Here is a 15,491-nt window from a genome sequence, read left to right as displayed (position 1 = left end):
TGTCAGAAAGCATTGGAGGCTCAACAAATCCAAGGAGAAATTGAGGCCACTGGCCGGAATGATATCCTAGTGAGAGCATTAAAGAATCCTGAACATGGTGGTTGTGTTAGGCGCGTTGGGTCGGGTGTTACAAATAAGATGTACTTTGGCTACAACAAACCATTACTAAAAAGTCAATTGCAATCAGATCTTAAGTGTCTCAAATCAAAATTAGAAAATGTGGTTAACACAAAATTTTTTGTTGTCTTACTTAATGTCAAGTGGTTAGGTTAACGCGGAGCAATTGAAAGAACTTGGTGATTCAAATGGACACCAAGTTGCCCACCAGTTAGCGGGTATCCAAGCTGGTGGATCTGGTGGCCAAGATTTAGATGGCCTTGTCTTGGGTCCTGACAGTTGGCTTCAAGGTCTTAGCTTCCAACTTGCCTCAGAGCAAAACAAAGTTACCCATCAGTTAGCAAGTGTCCAAATGGGTGGTTCTGGTGGTGAAGAGTTAGATGATCATTAAGATGTCTTTGGCTCAAAAAGTGACCAAGGGGTTCAAGGTTTCAACTTCCAAGAGCAGAATGTTTAAGCGTTTGAGGTTCAACCCGAGCCATACCATGTTGTGTGGCCTGAGGAGGAATATGTGCTAGAAAATGAGAATTTGGAAACGCATGTACTCAATAATGATCAAGACATTACTGGCCAACCATTTCCAAAGGTAACATTATTTCATAATACTTATGTTTGATGTAAGTACATATGTCCTAGACTACTACATCTTATCAATCCACAAAAGGTTTATTAATACCATAATCCATATTTAGGGAGTTGATAGTCTTTGTTCCTTGGCAATTAAGAGTGACAAAGGGGTCGATATAGTTGCTATTGGAGAAGTGTATGTTGGGATGGAAGGAGAAGTTGTCAAGTATCATTTCAAGCCCGTCCCAAGTGGTCATTATCGAGTTTGTGTTGAAGAAGAAATCAACCGGTAGGGAATATTTCAAGTGTTAATCCCCTAGCTTGAACCCCACTGTGATCATACACTTAAGTACGGTGGCGTCCAAAGGGAAAGAAGATAAAGCAAAAGAGTCGCCAACAAGTTTTTTAGGAACTTGTAAACCGTTCACGAGGTGAAGGTTACACCCCTTAACGATCCAAGAGATAATCAACTCCATAAGGTCTTGAACCAAATAGGGTTCGGGGATGAAGGTACAAATCCAACCTAAAAGAGATTGAACCTGACCTAATAATAGGCCTCTACTTTATTCTGATCGTATTCATGTGCGCTTTCTAACTAACATGCAATCAATAAGTTTACCCTAAACCTGTTTATCTATGTTGGTTGAATATTAATGCACAAATAAATCTATTATTAGCGATCACTTGAATTATATTCAAATTAACCCTAAACAAGATTATTAATTATCTTATTAAGCGTGATTACAAGTACAAATTCCCTTTAATCATGCATAAAAGGCGTGATCAAGCAATAACAATAAATATCAAGCAACATAATAATAATCATAAAAATAATAATAATCATGATAATGTTAAAGCATAATAATAGCAAGATCCTAGGCATGATACTAACAAGATTAATAACAAACCCTAGAATGTCACTAAGCAATAAAGATCAAAGCTTTAACCTTAACGTGATACTAACAATCATAAATATTAGGAAGAACATAAAAGGCATCATACTTTTAATCATACTTGATATTAAAGTTACCCTAGACATGATATTAGGAATTTATTGTTGTCACCCTAAACATCAAATTAAGGAAAACATCCTAACATGATACTAGGAATCATAATAACAATTTTAAGCATGATTTCTACATGATAACATCAATAAAAACCATTAAAGCACTTACTTGGATGCCTTGTACCTCTTTCTAATAACAAAATACATACGTTGGTAACTTTAAGGAAAAAAATAAATAACAATAAAATTAAATAATTGAAATAATGATTTGGGACCAAACCCTAAGAAATTAAACCTTTCACGTCTAGGGCGAAGGCAACTTCGAATATAGCTAGGTGTTTCTAAATCTAATGAATGCGGAATTTTTATATTTGAGAGAAGGCTAATTTAGAAAAGAGAAAGAGAGAGTCATCAAGAGAATCTTGATGAGAGTTGGTGAATGAGAGAATTGGTTCCTCAAAACGGAGTTTTTAGCACGTTATTTATAGAGAAAATCAGCCAAAAAGGTAAAACATCAAAACAGAGTTCTGACGCGAAAAGCCAGATTAGCGCCAAACGCTGACCTTAGCGCCAGGCGCCAAGCGTAGCGTCAGGCGCTACAGCTGGCGTTTGGCGCTAACTCATAAATTCACGCGTTTTCTTAAAATCAGATAGAAATTTCTGTACAGGAAGATAAAATCGTATTTTCCTCAAAAACGTTTTTTTATTCTGATTAAAACTCTAAAAAGTCAACAAAAGTCAATTTATCAATCCTAATTGAATTAGGAATGAAAAGAACCTTCGAGAAGAATCTAAGAGAATAAAACCATTCCTAATTTTATTAGGAATAATAAATCCATATTAGGCCCTCCCCTAGATCATTGGGCTGCATATCAGGCTCAAACCGGGCCCAAATCGGTAATTTGGCCATAACTTCCTCAATATTCATCGGAATTGGGCTTATAATATATCGTTGGAAAGCTCTTTTCAAGCCCCATTCAACTACACTACTATTTGACCCATATCATGGACCAACCAAACTGGATTGGATGTTTTCTTAAAATAGGTTTTTAAAAACAGAGAGAAGAGAAAAGAAATTAAAACTATCCGCAACACTAAACTTTCCACACTTTAACTTCATTCGATTATGATTCGACGTGAAAGGTACTCATCACTGGGTTTGGTTTTGGGGAGACAAAAATTGGTGTCTACAGAAGCCCCCACTTTGATTGAGTTTGGAGAAACGCAAGTTTCGAAAACAAAAGTCAAAGTATCGATAGGGACAGAGAATGATTCAGAACGTTCTGCGATCCTAAATCACTCTTGTAACTCCGATACCTGCAAGCTAGTGTTAGTTAAATAGATAAAAGAGTTAAGAAACGCGTATCTTGCACCGTCGAGCACACGTCTCTGAAAGTAACCAATTTGCTGCTGTATTACTGTTTTGATGACCTCCTGCCAAGAGAATGCCATCCCGCTTAAAAACCGCTACGCTTGTAACTGCTTCCAATTTAGAAGATTGCTTCGCTTGAAATGATCTTCTTCCGCTTTGTGACCATCTTCCACGTCTAAGGGAACATGATCGAAGACAACTTCGCTTGAAATAACCTTCAGCTGTTTTTGACAACTTTCCACAATCTAGGGAACGCTGCTGAAGATATCTTCGCTTGAAGCTATCTTCATTTGCTACGATTATTTTCCAACAAAAATTACCGAAGATCTCCGCTCGTCGATCTTTAAAAGTTTGCTTGAACTTTGCTTCCGATATGCTTGTACGTCGGCACTTTTACTGCTTGAACCTGTATGTCAGTGCCTTTTGCTGAATGAATGAACCAATACGTTGGTGCCTTTTGCAAATGAACCAGTATGTCGGTGCCTTTCGCGATAAGCTAATGCTTAGGCGCTTTAAGCTAAGTGAGACGATCTTTCATCAGGTCAATCACTTTATGCAATCAAGCCGATTACTAAAGATCGTGTCAAATCGCTTAGAAGGGCTAACTGGCGTACCAAGGAACCCAAAATATATTGCAAAAGGTTATAACAACCGTACTGAGTGGCAGAATGTTTTGGCGCCGCTGAAATAACATCAGCGCCAATTAACTGGCTGTAGCGCCAGACGCTGGAGCTAGCGCCAGGCGCCAAGCCTATCTGTTGACGCCAAGGTCTGGCGCTTGGCGCCAGAGTCGGGTTTTCCTTAAATACCCTTCTCTTCTTCATTTTTGCTGCTGCTCGTCGCGTTTGTTGCTCGAAAAATCTCAGAAATTCATTTGCTTCGTTCTTGCTCGTTTCTCAACCAAATTCGCTCAAATTTGTTGCAAATCAAAGCTTATTCCATCCATTTTCCCGATCTATGTAAGTTTTCTTCGAACTTACACCGGTTTTTATGAATTTTACATGTGTTTATTCTTGAATTTCATGAAAATTCGAAATTTAGAATGCTTAATTCTCTTTGTTTGTCAAATTTTATGCTATAAAATTGCTTGATTATGTTTATGTATTTCCATGGGAGTAATTTGAGACTTGTTTGACTCAATTTGGTGAAGAAATGAACGAATTGCCAATGTTGAACCTCTTAAGGTCGGGAATACAATGTGGCTTGTTCTTGATGTTTTTGCTAGAAATTCTTGTCCAATTTGTCACAATAATTACTATTGTATTGCAAGAAATTGTTTGATTGCTTGAAAAATGTCGTGTATGCTTAATTTGAATTTGTGCTCTGTTTTAGTACTACGTACTCTTTTTTTTTTTGCGAACATAGTATCATGCGGATAGGCGAACCTTAGATACTATAGAACCTTAATTTATGATAATTCTACACAATGTAGCATGGCTAGACAACGAAGTTCCGGTTCACGGTCCCGAGACATTCGACGGGAGCATGAGCCCGTAGAAGACGATGTCGAGCCGTCCACTTCGCTTGGTCGACTCCCCGAGTGGGATGAGCGGACCTTGTACTTCTCTCCCGTCCACCACATTTTTGAGAGGGTGAGACGGGGCATCACCGTTGGGAGGACGTGCTGTCAGGTTCCGGCTGTGACGGCTTGGGCGATCTGTACAAGATGTACATCGCCAGAGATGATCAGACGAGACTTCTATGGGAGTCTTGCGGTCTTACTGCGCTGTACGAGACCTCCGAGGCAATGGTTGCCTCTAGCGGGGGTCACCATGTAGTTCGTGCTCTGGTGAAGTTCTTTTGGGACACCACCAACACTTTTCACTTTCCTTGGGGTTAGATGATGGTCACTCCTACCGACTTCAGTCTCATCATAAGACTGGATTTTAGCTACGTGCCACTGCCGTTCGATAGCGGGATCGACGTCTTTTTCCCTGAGGTCGAGGAGTTATTGGGTTCGATTGCTATTCGGGCTCGAGCTGAGGTAAAGTCGTCTCAGTTCAGCGCTAGGGAGATTCGCCGCTCGACTCTAGCAGCGGCTTTGGACGATGACGCGACCACCAGAGAGCAGCGGGTGGGCATCTTTGCACTTATTTTGCTGTCAGGGACGTTCTCCCCTTATTAGGGTTGTAGGGCGCTGCTTTATTACCTACCTGCCGTCCACGATCTACACCGGATCGGGACCTATGACTGGGCCAGCTTGGCCTACGCTGACTTCATTCGAGCGCTGAGGGACTCATGTCGACACCGGTCCTTTGGGACGAATGTTGCTTTGTCCAGCTTTTGGAGGGTCGTAGAGGTAAACCTTATTCCCTATAAAGTTTAGCTCTACATTTTAGCTAGCATTTACTGATAACTTTAGCTTCTTGTAGATCTGGTTCTACGAGTACTTCCCTTCTGCTGCGCCGGCAAGACCGTCGCCGAGCAGGTTTCCACTTAGTGCTTCCTGGGGGAGCCGCCGTGTGGGGATGTCCACTTCATATGTCCGAGATTGGATCATCTTGGTATGATTCTAGTCTTTTTTACATTTTGAGATGTTTTAGATAGATTCTTGCTTGACTGACGTTCTTTGCAGGAGCTTATGGTGCTGAACCGACCGTGGGACAACCTGGAAGTCCCTGGTTTAGCCGCTCAGTATTCTGCTGAGCGTCAGTATTTCTCAGGGACCCTTGGAGCGGTCGCATGTTTAACGCCGCGAGGTTGTTGAGCATGACAGAGGGAGCTGGTACCCCTTGGCGATCTTACACGATCCCTGGGCAATGCTATGCGGAGGAGCTACTACCGTTGCTAGCTCCAGTTCCTGTACCGGTTGAGGATGTGGTAGTACGATTTTTCAGCTTTTACCTTTCGTTAAGTAGCCCCCGAGTGATGCTTCACTGACTTTGTTTTGCTTTATCAAGACGATGCTGCTGAGTTCGTGCCACCCCGTATGTCTATCCATTACCAGGGGACATATGGGGCGATTGAGGAGATGATTCCTCCGGCTCCTGAGGACGAGCGCTTCGTAGAGCGGTCGATTCCTCGCCACCAGACTCAGGTAAGCTACTTTATTTGCAACTTTTGTTCATATATATTATGCATGTTTACTGACTTATTTCTTTGACAGTTCTCGCGCGAGGTGGTTTCGGCGATGGCACGATGCATAGACGCCTTCCGGAGCCAACTTGTCCAGATGAGGAACGTGGCTACCTGCCGTCGGGACGACGCCATTCAGGAGGTAGTCTTCCCTTCATATGTTTTTGTATTACCACTTCGATTTTACCTATTTCTGATTTTTAATTTCTTTTGCAGGGTCAGCCCATTCCTTCTCATACCCGCACGAGACCTGAGGTGCGGAGGGATCCGGCGAGGTCTAGCTCGAGACGTCGCCGCACTACTTCGGGAGGTAGGGGCGGTCGCTCTGAGGCTGCCCGTACTGAGGCGTTAAGAGGGCTCAGGTTCTTCCTCTGAGGGTGCACATGTTGCGCTGGTAGGCCAGGGAGAGGCTAGCTCAGCTCTTAGAGGTGGTGGGATGTATGAGGTTGGCTCGTCATCGCAGCAGCCTCCGCAGCCTCAGCCTCAGGTTTATCTCGGGTGGACGGGTCCTACGTTGAGCTTTCTTCCTCCCGCGGAGAATGGAGCCGATGCTGGAGCTGGAGCCGAAGCTGGTGGAGAGGTTACTCCTCGTACAGCGGAGTTTTATGCGTTGATGGGTTTACGTCCCCCGACGCCGTAGTTTATACCTGTGATTTTTATTATTTATTTGACTTTGTATAGAACTTTGCCTTTATTTTAGTTAGACTCATTTTTTTAGACATATTTTGTATATACATACTATTATGAGTTTATTTTATTTATCATGTTTTTTTTTTATTATTATTATTATGTGCATGTTTGTGTGTGCAAGTGTAGGGAATAATTTCAAGCCTTAAATCCCACTAGCTTGAACCCCACTGTGATCATACACTAAAGTACGGTGGCGTCCAAAAGGGAAGAAGATAGAGCAAAAGAGTCGCCAACAATTTTTTAAGGAACTTGTAAACCGTTCACAAGGTGAAGGTTACACCCCTTAACGATCCAAGAGATCGTCAACTCCATAAGGTCATGAACCAAATAAGGGTCCGGGGATGAAGGTACAAATCCAACCTAAAAGAGATCGAACCTGCCCTAATAATAGGCCTCTACTTTATTCTGCTCGTATTCATGTGCGCTTTCTGATTAACATGCAACCAATAGGATTAACCCTAAACCTGTTTAATCTATGTTGGTCAAATATTAATGCACAAACAAATCTATTATTGGCGATCACTTGAAATTATAATCACAATTAACCCTAACAAGATTATTAATTATCTTATTAAGCGTGATTGCAAATACAAATTCCCTTTAAGCATGCAATAAAAGGTGATCAAGCAATAACAACATAAAATAATATCCATATCAAGCAACGTAATAAATAATAAACATCATGAATAATAATAATATCAATCATAATCATAATCATGTTAAAACATAGCAAGATCCTAGGCATGATACTAACAAGATTAATAACAAACCCTAGCATGTCACTAAGCAATAAAAATCAAATCTTTAGCCCTAACATGATACTAACATGAATTAACATTAGGAAGAATATAGGAAGCATCATACTTTTAATCATACTTGATATTAAAGTTATCCTAGACATGATACTAGGAATCAAAATAACAATCTAAGCATGATATCTACATCATAATATCAATTAATCAATTAAGGCACTTACTTGGATGCCTCGTGTTTCGGGGTTTTCTGATGTCCTGCGGGAGAGTTACAATTCCGAGACTGGAGCCGGACGCCTGTACCTGCAAAATAACGGAGACTCCTGAGAGCTCCGCCTCCAACGGTCAAGTTAGTACCTGATTAAGGAGTAATTAATACGGAAATTAAAGTAATAAGATCTCTCTAGGTGAGAGTGTTTAATGTTGGTAATCTGCGTCGTTAGCGAGATTAGCCGGTTATTAGTGTTCCGTAATGTTTCTGTTCTTCTCTGCTTGATTTCTTGATCTCTGGATTGCTTAATTAATGAGGATTAATTAAGTATTTATAGCCTTGAGAAGCGTGCCACTCTCTAGGTTTAGGGTAAACCTAGGGCTGACCGGGCCTCTAGACAGGATTGGGCCTTGATGGCCGGTTTTCCCATTTGGCATGGGTGGACACGTGGCGTGCCTCGATTGGTCCGTAGAGGACGTATCTGTGATTGACACGTGGCAGGCTCCTATTGGCCTTCGTGAAGGACACGTGGCGGAACCTGGTTGGTCCACTTGTCAGACGGTGATTGGTGGATAAAAATCCCCTAATCATTTGCCCCTCACAGGTGGCACGTGACTGGTCACGTGTCGCCTGTGACAGGTGTCGCACGGTGACAGGCGACGGCCTGCTACAGGTGTCACCTTGCAAACGGCCGAGAGATTTTCCCGCCCAAATTTTGAATTTGGAAGCGACCTTTCGCCTTCTCACCTTGCCTATATAAGGAAGTGCTGACTTCGGTCATTTTCACATTTGAGAACTTTGCGAGAACATTCGGACCCCTGAACTTGCTCTGACATTTCGGACCTTTTCTGCCTACCGCCTGTTCTGACAAGCCGACTGCACCGGATTTCCAGAACTTCATCAACTGTCACTCGTTCAGGTAACTCAGTTCTCTTACTCTTAATTTTCTTTTTATTTTTTGAAATGGCACCACGGAAGCACACGACACGACCTAAGTTAGTGATCAGCCGGTCACCGGGGACGGCTGAATCTAGGACTAGGAGTGCCGCCTGCCCTTTTCTGGACCCATCTTTGCCCTTTATACAAAGTCCGATTGTATCTGTGTCTATGCAGAACGTGATGGCCAGAACAAAACAGACTGCAATGATATCAAACTCAGACGGCTCCTCCCAAAGGGTGCTCCTTAGTGAAACATCTGACCAGGCGCCAGATGTAGAATTGAAACGAGGCGACTGCCAAGCCGACAGTTCTGAGAGAGGGGCCAAGGTGGTCCCTTCCCATCTTACCGTTGATATGTCTAATTTTCCTCCTGCTCCTTCTAAGGGAGAGGAGGCGGGCCCCTCTGGGAGAGGGGAGGAGTCGTCCTCTTCGGACTCGTCAGAGGACGAGTCCGAGTCCAGCTCTTCTGGCCACAGTTCTCCAGGCTCAGAAGAAAGACATAGCCGCCTACAAGAGGCGAGACTTTCTCATGCAGTTGAGAAGGGGGACAATTGGGCGGAGCCGTCCGCCTCTTACAGGGAGGAAAACGCCCCCTACTACTGCATGGTACCCCGGGGCCGGATCGCAACCATGCAAGACAAAGTGGCGAGCTTTATTGCTAACCACAGAATGGGTCCGGAATTTTTACTGTTCGTGCCGGATCCAGAAGACACTGTCGTCTGGCCGGCTGGTACCAGCTATGATGACGGCTGCTTTGGCTGCTATGTGGCGGCCATCAAAGCTGGACTGCGCTTCCCATTACATCCGGCTGTTCAGCGGATTTTAGATGGGTATGATTTGGGGTTATGGCAGTTAGCCCCCAACTCTTGGGTGAACGTACTCGGCTATGTGGCCGGGTGCGAAATGTACGGGGTGGAGCCAAGCTTTGAGGCTTTCGCCCACATAAACTATCTCAGCCGGACCCCTAAGTCGGGAGGTACCGGCTGGTATCAATTAACAAGCCATAGGGGTTACCTCATGACGAGAGGTAAGGCGAACAAATGGAAGGATTGGCGGAACACCTTCCTTATCATTGAGGGTTCAGACACGGAGCTGAACCAACGTTTTAACAAGTGGAATAGGGATCCGCCTCTTCTCGCAGGCGGCCGCAGCATGCCGCCTGTTCCCCCAAAGGCTAAAAGAGAGATCCTAGACAAAGGACTCTTCAAAGTAGAGACTAGGGTGAACCCTACTTCAGGGGTACGAGAGCAAGTACCCCTAAACTGCGTCCCGAGCTTCAAGTGGCTCTATGACGAGTACTTTTTGGCCGCCTGTGGCCTCAGCAGTCGGTGCTCTAGAGGTAGCCGGTCTGTCAAATACTCTGTTTTTTCACGCCTTGTTTACTTGGGATCTTTACTAACTTTGCTGTTTATTTTTTGCAGCTGACGCCATGAGTAAAATAACAGCATCCAAGACTGCGGCGGCCATGTTGCGGGCCTCTCTCATGCAACAGTCTTATGCCGACTCCCCCAACAAGGGGGCACCCTTGGTAGGCTTCGAAAACTCTTCCTCTTTTAGTTGTCTTTTGCATATACTAACTTTTTTTGTTTTCAGTCTGGCACTCCAAGGGCTTCTTCCTCGCAACAGCCGGACCCCAAGGCCCGGAGGACGACTGTTGCAAGTTCTCCTGGGTCTTCCAGGAAAACCGTGGCGGCTGAGAAGCAGCCGGCCACTTCTTCTAAAACCCCGGCGGGGCCGCCTAGAAGTATGGACAATCACTTGTAAAAACTTTCACACTTGCTTCCTTCTTGACTAGGTCTAACTTGTTTTTTTTTTTTTTTTTTTTTTTTTTCTTACGCTTGATGCAGCCGGCCCTCAGGGGCTTGACTTGGTAGAGGTAGCCAAGTCCATGGTCAAATTAGTTCCTCCATCTGAAAGGGAGGCGGTCAGGGGTGCCGGCACCCTTGACCTTGATGGGATTTCAGGGGTCCTTGCTGAGGTATACTTAGCATATTTTTGAGTATTTGAGTTCCAGGACGCCTGTTATCTTTTTTGTTTGGAAACTGACGTCTGTTTTTTTTTTGTACTTAGGCCCTGCTCCGAGTCAACAGCCTTCGCAAGCCGATTGATCGGAAAAACAAAGAGGTAAAGGCCGCAAAAGCTATGGCCGCCTCCAGCTGTGATAAGGCAATGTTTCAAATTGCCCAAAATGAAGTACTGACCATTGATCTTCTTTATTATCAGGCGCAGGCTACCGCCGCTGTTCGGGCTCAGTTAGAGGCGGCCCAGAAGAAGATTGACGAGCTGGAGGCGACCGTCACAAATCTTAAGGCCGAGCTGAAACCTCTTCGCCAAAAAATGCACTCTTACGAAGCCATGGAGAAATCTTTGGCCAACGTAAAAGAACGCCTGGTGAGCCAAGAGAAGAGTCTTACCCAAGAGCTCTCAGAAAAGGCCGAGCAAGAGAAGAAAGAGCTCGTCCGGGAGATGGTGGAAGACTCCGCTCAAATCCAGCGCATGACCTGGGGCCGCCTGTTCCCCAGTGCCGACTTTGCCTCATGGGAAAGAACGTACCGCCAGTGTTCGGAAACATATAATCAAGAGATCCTGGCGGCTGCTGAAGAAGAGGCATTGGGAGATGCAATGGAGGAGGAAGAGCCGGTTGTGGCGCTTGTGCCACTTGGGGGTAAGGCATCAAAAGAAGATGCAGCTGAAGCCAAGTCCAGCAAGAAGAGTGCTGACCAGGCGGCAGCTGCTAATACTGAACTGCCCCCTTCTTAAGCTTAATGTATTTTTTCCACGGCCTGCGTGCCGTTTGCTTTGTAATTACCCGGCCAGGGGGCCGGGGTTTTGAATATTCTGCTGGTCTTTAATGACCGGCTTATTTTTAATCAAATTTTTGTTTTGATTCAAATTTGTCTAAGTATTCCATATCCAATATCCCTTTGTTCACTAGACCGACTGTTGTGTATGGCCGAACGTTAAGACAGGTACAAATAGTAAGTACGCCGCCTATGCCCCTGGACGACTGGTTGTCTGTTTCCAGGATAGACGATCAGTCGGCCATTTATTCAATCGGTGTGACCAAGTAAATAGTATTACCTAGTCGCCAAGGAATTAAGTAGGATAACAAGCGGCGGGTACCGGTTGTTTCCCTTTATTGCCAATGTTGGCTTTTAACTCGTAATTTGTTAACCTAGCAAGAGTAGTGGTTGAGAGCCCCTGTTTATTAAAAACAGGCGGACGACTCATACCTTTTAGGCTCCATACTAAGTTTGAGTGACTATTAAGTTAACATAGGAGTTACTTAGTCTTCGTCACAATCTAGATTGAGTAGTAGAGGTACCAGGCGGCGGAGGCCGGATGATCCTCTTGATTTGCCATTGTTTGTTGGCTATTAACTCAATAGGTACCCCCTGCATTTATCCCAAGTAATACAGGCGGTCATCTGACTCAGATGTCAACTGCTACCACTGGTTTGGTTAGTGATAGAGTTATCCTTGTCTCAAAAACGGCTACGTGGTTGCCCTTGGGGACAGTCGTATAGGTGCCGTGTAATTAGTTTATAGAACAATGTTCCACCCAAAAGGGAGCTGCTCTCTGCGACGAATTTCATCCGGATGGATGCCGTCGGACGCCTGCTATGATGTTGGGACAGGTCGTATTAGTTTTGTAGATTTGATCAGGTGGCTTGGCGCCTGGTCTGATCATTCGGCCGGTGGCCTTGGTAAGTTCTTGGTGAACGTAGGTGCTAAGTAAAAGAAGGGTAGCCGCCTGTTAGACAGAGGGTCGGCCAGGCCCTAATCTTTTTAGCTAAGTATTGTGAGTAAAATACTCAATGGAGAGTAGCCGACTGTAAAGGAACAGACGGCATGCCCCTCTGGAGATAGAGTGAAAAACTCAATGGAGAGTAGCCGACTGTAAAGGTACAAACGGCATGCCCCTCTAAAGATAGAGTGAAAAAACTCAATGGAGAGTAGCCGACTGTAAAGGTACAGACGGCATGCCCCTCGTAATACAAAAATTGAATAGTAAGTGCAAACTTTATTAAGTAGCTCTTTACTTTACATCTTTCAGAAGAAATATTTTTTAAGGTTATCTACATTCCAAGTTCGAGGCAACGGTTGTCCGTCTGGTGTTTCCAGACGGTAGGTACCGTCCCTGACTTCCTCATAGATTCGGTAGGGTCCTTCCCAGTTGGGAGTTAGTTTGCCAGACTCATTAGCCCTACCAACTGCTTCCATTTTTCTAAGTACAAAGTCCCCTACTTTGAGTGGACGCCTGTGTACTTTTTTGTTGTATGATCTAGTCATTCTCAGACGATAGATCTCATGGCGCAAAACAGCATTGCCCCTCTTTTCAGGAAGTGAGTCTAATGCCAGGCGCATGGCTTCCCAGTTTGCCTCTTCGTCATATAGCATTACTCGAAGAGTCGGCTCGTAGTGTTTTATTGGAAGAACAGCTTCCGCACCATAAGTTAGGAGGAATGGAGTTTCTTCAGTCGCCCCTTTTTCAGTCGTCCTAATGGCCCAGAGAACACGTGGTAGTTCATCCGCCCATAGGCCGCCTGCTCGTTCAATCTTTTTCTTGAGACCGTCTGAGATGATTTTATTAAAGGCTTCTACCTGGCCGTTTGCTTGTGGACGGCCTACAGATGCAAAGTAGTGTGCAATTCCTTGGTCTCCCAACCAGCTTTTGAGAACAGGCGTCTCAAATTGGGGACCATTATCGAAAACCATAGACATGGGAACCCCGAACCGAGTGATGACGTTTTTCCAAATGAATGAAATTACATCTTTCGTCTTGATTCCCTTTACAGCCTCCGCCTCTACCCATTTAGTGAAGTAGTCGACGGCAACAAGTATATACCTTCTGCCGCCTGTAGCAGGCGTATATGGACCCAGAATGTCCATGCCCCACTTGGAAAATGGTAGTGGGCTGTGAATGGTAGTGAGGTCAGTAGCCGGACGGTGAATTAATTTGCCAAACCTTTGGCACTTGTCACATTTTTTCACCATCTCCATTGCATCTGCTTCCAAAGTAGGCCAAAAGTAGCTCTGCCGCCTTGCCCTTTGAGCAAGCATCCTACCACCTACATGAGAAGCACAGAAACCAGAGTGAAGATCATCTAGTATCTCTCGTCCCTTTTCAGGAGTAACACACTTTAAGAAGGGTTGAAGGTACCCCCTCTTGTGAAGTTCTCCCTGTATCATTTCAAAACAGGAGGCTCGTTTTTTCAGTGCTGCCGCCTGTTGAGGATCATCCGGCAGTGTACCGTTTGTCAGATATGCCCTGATTGAATCCATCCAGGTTGAGCTTCTGTCTAGGATTCCAATAGGGTTTTCCTCGATGCTTCTCTTCTCCATTACTTCCCAAAAAACAGTTCGAGGAGTATCGGAGGAGGCGGATGATGCTAATTTTGACAGTGCATCTGCCTGGTTGTTTTCTGATCTCGGCACTTGGATCAGATGGAAATCCTCAAGGGAGTCGACTGCTTGTCGGACCGCCTGTAAATACTTGATCATGGCCGGATGGGTTGCTTCGTATTCGCCATTGTACTGACTCACTATCAATTGTGAATCAGAACAGGCGTCTATTTTTCTTGCCCCAGCCGCCTTGCACATGCGGATCCCGGCTAGTAAAGCTTCATATTCTGCCTCATTGTTTGAAGCCTGAAAACTGAAGCGTAGAGCATACTCGAACCTGTCGCCCTCTGGAGATTGACATACGACGCCTGCTCCACAACCATTTGAAGTAGAGCTTCCGTCCACATATACCTTCCAGACTTGGTCTGGAACTTGAGAGTCAGGAGGACGAGTCATCTCTACAATAAAGTCAGCAAAGGCTTGCCCCTTCACTGCTTTTCTAGGCTCGAAAGTAACTTCGAGGCTCTGCATTTCTATGGCCCATTTGATCATTCGTCCTGACGACTCCATGATGGTAAGGGGCCGCTTGATTGGTTGGTCGGTATACACGACGACTGCATGTGCCAAAAAGTAGGGCTTCAATTTTTTAACAGCCATGAAGAGTGCCAGGCCAAATTTCTCCACTAGGGGATACCTCAACTCGGCATTTTTCAGTACGTGACTGACAAAGTAGACCGGGAGCTGACAGCCGTCCCTTTCAGCAAGGAGCACAGCGCTTAACGCATGATCAGAGACGGCCAGGTACATGTAGAGATCCTCTTTGGGCAAAGGGCTGACCAGCCTCGGCAAGGAATGCAAGTGAACTTTTACTTTCTGGAAGGCGGCCTCAGCATCCGGCCCCCATTCAAACCTTGCCTTTTTCTTAATTGCCTGGAAAAAGTATAGGCATTTGTCGCCTGATCGGCTTAGGAATCTCCCCAAGGCCGCCAGACAACCTGTTAACTTCTGAACCTCTCGGACGGTACGAGGCGAATGCATGTCAATGACCGCCTGTACCTTCTCAGGGTTCGCCTCTATTCCTCTCTGATTGATAAGGAATCCGAGAAATTTCCAAGACTCAACTCCAAATACACATTTCTTGGGATTGAGCATGACATGGTGCCGCCTGAGTGTGGCGAAAGTTTCTCGGAGGTCCGTCAGATGATCTTTCTGAAGTTTATTCTTGACAATCATATCATCAATATATGCCTCGACGTTTCTCCCAATCTGATCAAAGAACACTGTGTTTATCATTCGTTGGAAGGTAGCCGGGGCATTCTTAAGACCAAACGGCATGACCGTGTAACAGTATAACCCCTGATCAGTGACGAAGGCCGTCTTCTCCTGATCTTTCTTCCATAAAGGAATTTGATGGAAA

Source organism: Chenopodium quinoa, unplaced genomic scaffold (genome assembly GCF_001683475.1).
Source record: "Chenopodium quinoa cultivar QQ74 unplaced genomic scaffold, ASM168347v1, whole genome shotgun sequence".
NCBI lineage: Eukaryota > Viridiplantae > Streptophyta > Magnoliopsida > Caryophyllales > Amaranthaceae > Chenopodium > Chenopodium quinoa.
Note: the sequence above shows the minus strand (reverse complement) of the source record.